Genomic DNA, 6588 nt, shown 5'->3' on the forward strand with positions numbered 1-6588 from the left:
ACTAATAATTTCATTTTGTGAATTTAGTTTATCTTATCGTAAAAATCTAATTTATTTCTGACAATTATTTTTAATTGACTTTTACCGCGTGAATTTAATATTGCATCCATTAAAGTGATGTGTTTTTTTAATAACACAAATGCCTTATAAATACGTACGTAAATATAAATTTTAAAAATCAACGTTTATGTTGCGCAACAAAGAATCCAAAATGTCATTTTTTTATTATTCTCTGGGAATAATAATAATAATGTTTAATTGAATGAACGAGATATAAATTGAAGTGACTGTTTTCTCGCTGATTCCCTAAATAAAAGGAACGTATTTTCTAAATTCCGTAATCTCTACCATTTTTAGACGTTTAGAGTAAAAATATATTTGCTTTTATTCAACTTTTTCCGCGTTTGAAATTAAAATATTACTATTTTTAAAAACCAATGTACATTTCAAATACGAAAATCTGAAATGTAATTATATCTTGTTTCTAAAAAAAATATTGTTTCGATGGGAAATTACTATTATGAACAGTTTATACAACAGATAACACACCTCTTTGACTATATGAAAGATGTAGCTTTCCATGAACTATTTTATGGTTTAAGTTTTTTATGTATAGCAAAAAGGATAACAAATTATTATAATATAAAACAAATTATAATAATATAAATTATATAATAATTTGTTATCCTTGTCTTATAAACATTAATTATCAACAACAACAAAATAATAATATTTGACAAGTTAAAATATTTCACCAACAAATGTAGATATAATATGTCTCGACGCCATCTAGTGGGAAATTTAGCACTAACAAAGCTTTTCCTACAAAAATAAAGTTGGTTGTTTAGAGGTGAAAAATATAATAAGCAGTAATATTGTTGATTGAATTTCTAGTACATATTGAATTATTTGGCGTGCTGGAAATAAGCCGACGTAGCTCAGTGGTCCAGAGCACCTGGCCGGACATCAGAAGGTGCCGGTTCAATTCCCATCGGTGGCATTTATTGATATTTCAGGCGACTATTGCTCATAATAATTTGTTATTTTATGGCTGTTAAATGTCAGTTTTTATTTTTCGTTTCTATTAACCCTTTCCTAACGGCTATGAGAAAAAAGTACAAAATTAATGGTTTTATATGAGATTCTTAATAATATGTTGTAAAGGAAACACATAATTTTTTTTTAGATTTTTATTTGCATTCTAGGTATTATTACTGTGACCTGGACTAATTTGTACCGTCAGGAACTTTGTGTATCATAGTAATGTGTATAATAGGAACTTTTAAAACATAGGTTTTTTTTTTTTTAACTAATTAAATCGTTAAATAAATATTAATAGTAATAAATAATTAAAAATGAATCTCGTGGTATTCAGTAAAGCAGTTTTTCTTTTCATTTAGACATAAGAATATATTGCAGTGAGAACATTTTGAGTGAGGCTTTGACTGTATCTTTTTGATGCTGCATACTTCGCATCTGCCTCTGTTTTCTACAAAAGTAGGCCAGTGTATGCCTCTGTTACCCAACCTAACATCTTTCAATGTCGAATAGTTTGCTTTGCGCCTTTTAGATGGGCCAGGGCTGGGTTGGTTTTCCCTCGATAACCTTTTTTTCTTGTCAAGATCTTTTTTTGTCATCAATCCTTGTGCAACTGACCGTCTAAACTCTTTTACAGAAGTCTTTTCAAGTATCAGCCCATGAACAACATATGCATTTACAAAAGCTATATCCAGAACTCCCCAAAACAATCTGTGCCACCATTTTGGAGACTTTCGGTCTACACAGTACAAGGCCCTCAATCTGTCAGCTGTATCTACACCGCCCATGTAAGAGTTGTAGTATTTGATAGATTTTGGACAAGATACTGTCGATTTGGATCCATTTTTTTCTTTGCGAGTTACAGTTTCTTCTTCGTTGCCATGAAAATTCGAAGCAATGTTTACGACTTTGTTGTCCTTCCATTTCCAAAACCCGATGCCCAAACTAGAAAATCGATAGTCACATTCTCCACGTTTCAATTTAGAGTCAGCTAACAGATTGTTGGGTACACCCTTACGATTAACCCTCATTGTTCCACATCCGTAAGTTCTTTCAGTCTTCAGTTTCTCCAGTAGAGCTACCGATGTAAAAAAATTGTCGAAGTAAACTACTTTATCCTTCCCCCAGTCAGATTCTGTCAATTCCAAAACCACTCTTTCTCCTAAAGTGCAATCGGAAAATTTTGCATTCATTACTTCGTCTTTTCCTTGATAAATCATGAATTTTTTTATAAAACCTCTTTGGTCAGCCAGACACCATAGCTTATAGCCTCTCTTTATTGGTTTCATCGGAAGATATTGTTTCAAGACTGACCTACCCTTGAATTTTATCATTGATTCATCAACACTCACTTCTCTCGTTCCGTGGTAGCACCCTTGAAATTTTTTGTTCAAAGCATCAACTGTAGGTCTGATTTTGTATAGTTTGTCTTTGCAGTTAGGAAGCAGTTGAGAGTTATCATTGTAATGGAGGTTGGACAAAATAATTGCAAATCTATCTCTGGGAATGGTCTTGCTTACCAAAGGATTGTTCAAATCAGGGGCCGACGAAAAAAGATTTGTCCATGAAGGTCTAGTATTGTAGGCCATGTAAAAGTTCATTCCAACTTTGATATATAATTATATCCAGAATATCATCAATGAAAACTAAAAAAATATCGGTGGGTGTATTATATCCAGCAAAACATTCTTCGACCACACCCGTATTTGTAGAATATTCTGGAAGATAAGTTTCTAAATCGCGTTTTTTCCATTTACGATTCGGCTCAATATTCTTCTTCTTTTTAGCTGGTATCAAAGCAACAGTTTCTGAAGAACCAGAGGGTAATGCGCATTGACTTACTTCTCCATTTTTTTCTTCGATCTCATTTGTAACCTCAAGTTCAGCTTGATCTAAAGATTGTTCCAACGCTTCTTCGAAAATTCGATCAAACGTTCTAGATGTATGTAGTTGCATATTTTCAATATTTTCTTCGTCAGACAACTCCACATCTGAATTCGCATCGCAATCCGGAAGGTCTTCTAAAAGTAATGCTTCAATCAAAGCATTATTTTTTGAAATATCCATTTCGAAGACCTGAAATAAGCGTAAAAAAATTGTACGGGACGATTGTATAAAAAAATTTATTTTTAAAATACCCACATGAGGTAAAAATTGCGAGGCGCATATGACGCCGTTCTATTTGTATAAAGAACATTAACTTTAAATTCAGTAAATTTAAATGATTCACCTCTTCAAGGCATATAAGAATCTAGTAAATCAAAAAAAAAATTAAAAAAATTGTTGTCTCATATGCATTCGTGGACTTGTTCGATATAAAAATAATAAATTTCACTCATGTCTCAAACAAATAAAGTATAACAAGAAGTTACTGACGGTACTTATTAGTCCTTAACGATTTTTCGAGTTATTCAAACACTAATAACTAGAATTATGCACTAAAAACACATTTACTACATAAACAAAACCTTAATTTCCAAGTGTAATAAACAATAATGGCACTTACCAAGTAATAACTATTTTTAAATATTTTCTAAAACAACAGCACGTCACCACGCATTACGGTCGTCGTTGCGAAGACTTATTATTTGCCCTACTTGGCGCCAAATCGCCGTATGTCAAATACTTTGCTGTTATTGGCTAGCTAGACGGTACTAGAAAGTATCTTCAGGCTTAGCAAAGGTATAGACGATAATGCGGCATAGATTTTAGGCAGGAAATCAACAGGTACAAATTTGTACCGTCAGGAAGGAAAGGGTTAAGGTTTTCACATACGCAGTCGTTTATCAATGCAATGTTTATCAAATTAATAAAATTTTCACTACGTTTATTAGTAAAGCTGAAAGTGTTTAAGAAAAGTATATTATATTCCGATATAAATTCGGAGTGATGTCTAATGACAAGGCCCATGACTGTTAGTCATGAGATGGATGCTCGTACAGGTTCTGATTCTCCGTTCGATGACATTACTTGTCCTTGCGTCCATAAATATAAAGCACATATTATTAATAACTGATTTATAAATAGATTGAATGTGGTTCCGCTCTTGTGATAAGCTCTATTATTTCTGTACCACTAGGTATCTAATAAGAATAATTCAATGTCGAACGGTGTCAATGATTGGGGGACTTACAGATCGACACTCTCAACTTTATAGTCATTGGCATTACCATTGTAGATATATTTTATGTGAACACTTCTAAGAGACTAATCTAACCTAACCTAACTAACCTAACATCTAACTCGGAGGTTCCCAACTTTTTGGGCCTCCATTTTTAGAGAATATTTTCGTTAGTACGTACCTAATAATCTGACTGTTGACGCAACTATGTGCACCTCCCTTTAACATGTTAAGTTCCCGCATTCTCCCATCCTGTCTGACAGTGTGGAGTATCTACACCAGTGACAATTGCATACATTTTATTTATACATGACCAGTCTGTTAAAAAAACCGGTACAGTGAACATGTTCCTTTAGTGCGTTTAATTCAAGTCTATTACGGAAGCTTGTGCAATGTCCACCAAGTCCATAATATCGATCGTCAGTCAGAATCCTTTCCAATTCTAACTGTTAACCACAACTACCCCAATAGTTATTTCAGATATTGATTACAGTCCACCATAAAACGACATTGCGGATACACTTACTATTATTATTTTACAATTTTTTTTTTCCGACTTTATGTCCGGGTTAAATCTTCACCACAGGAAAAACTAAACCCTTCCACACACTTTTCCACAAATGATTTTTACTAATTATAATTAAAGCGGAATAATTACAAGACGTTATTATTAATAGGTAATTAATGTAATTTTAAACACGGTGTCCGGAAACTGTTGAATCTACATCAAACCAAAACAACTTTTTTTTCTTCCATTTGAGCACTTTGATTTGTTTTTGTATACTTTAAAAAAAAAAATGGCAACAAAGGGGTTAAAATAACTTTTGGAGTCTGGTCAATACTTGTGCCGTACCGTGTACACATTACATATAATATTAGTACAAACATTAATAACTTAATTAACCAAGCTAGTGTCCCAACCAAAGAGAATAAAAAAAAAACGCAAACGGGCCACGAACTATTATTTATTTATTTTTCGGAATAACTTTATTGAGTGAAACCTCAAATTGTAATATTTAAATATTGAAGACAATATTAGTGATTTCTAAACGAAAATCTGAAACAGAAAAATCAGAAAAGGAAACGGTCACATCTGGGACTCGAACCCAGGACCCTTGTCTTTCCGGGACAGTGCTCTACCAACTGCGCTAATGGGACCCTAGGGTCCTGGGTTCGAGTCCCAGATGTGACCGTTTCCTTTTCTGATTTTTCTGTTTCAGATTTTCGTTTAGAAATCACTAATATTGTCTTCAATATTTAACTATTATTTAAATGAAACCGCGCGGATAACGCGTTTCGCCAACATCTTTCATGATTTCACTAGATATGATTCTCAATTTCAAACGGAATTGATTCTTCATTCCTTACATTTGGTCTTTCATCCTATGATTTTTAACGGCACCATATTTATTTAATTTCTATTTTACATTTAAATTATTTCAATGAATAATGTTATGTTAAGGTAAGATTGATGTGTACTTGTGTACTGTAAACGATTTAAATATTATAACGTTTCGTTGCTCGGGGTTGTGAATGATTTGGAGTAAAATTTTGAGGTTTTGAATTCTGTAATAAACATCGACTTTTTTCTACTTTCTATAAATATAACATGGATTTATTATATACAGGGTTTTCCAATAAGAGGTGTTATTTTGAATAGCCCGCTATTTCGGTAGATGTTACTTTTGAAGCTGTCATTTTTTGACATTTGACAAGTAGAAACTACGCTATTAATAAAAATGGAACGATACACGATAGGTCGATTCAGGCAGTTGCTGACGGTTTCACCTCATCCTCACACTCTATAAATGCTGGCGTCCCACAGGGATCGGTTCTGTCTCCGACTTTGTTTTTGTTGCACATCAATGACCTTTTGACATGTGCACCGATTCATTGTTACGCGGATGACAGTACAGTTCATGATAGCTTTTTGTTTGACAAGCCCCCAAAGGGCACACAAACTCCAACTACAACTCCAACTCAACAAACTTGAAGCAGAGAATGGACGGTTATCTCGAGAGTATTTCCTCTTGGGGTAAAAATAATCTCGTCGAATTTAATGTTTCAAAGACCCAATCCTGTCTGATTACGTCTAAAAGGGATCTAAATGATAATCTAGTCTCCTTCAACGGAAGCAATCTTCCGAACAGGCCTTCCATTGATATGCTTGGTGTAACTATAAGTGACCAGCTCAGGTATGGAGGCTCCATCGAAGCCAGAGTAAAGCTGGCCTCTCAGAAGCTGGGCGTACTGTACAGGGCCCGCAGATACTTTAATAATACACAACTGCTGACCCTGTACAAATCGTAAGTGCGCCCTACTGTCGAATTTGGCAGCCATCTCTGGTCCGGAGCCCCTAAATACCTGAAAAAAACCCTTGACTCTGTGCAGAAACGGGCGGTCCGTTTAATAGATTCCCCAATCTTAAC

The sequence above is a fragment of the Hesperophylax consimilis genome, chromosome 28 (genome assembly GCF_061612785.1).
Source record: "Hesperophylax consimilis isolate HC1 chromosome 28, BYU_Hcon_1.0, whole genome shotgun sequence".
NCBI lineage: Eukaryota > Metazoa > Arthropoda > Insecta > Trichoptera > Limnephilidae > Hesperophylax > Hesperophylax consimilis.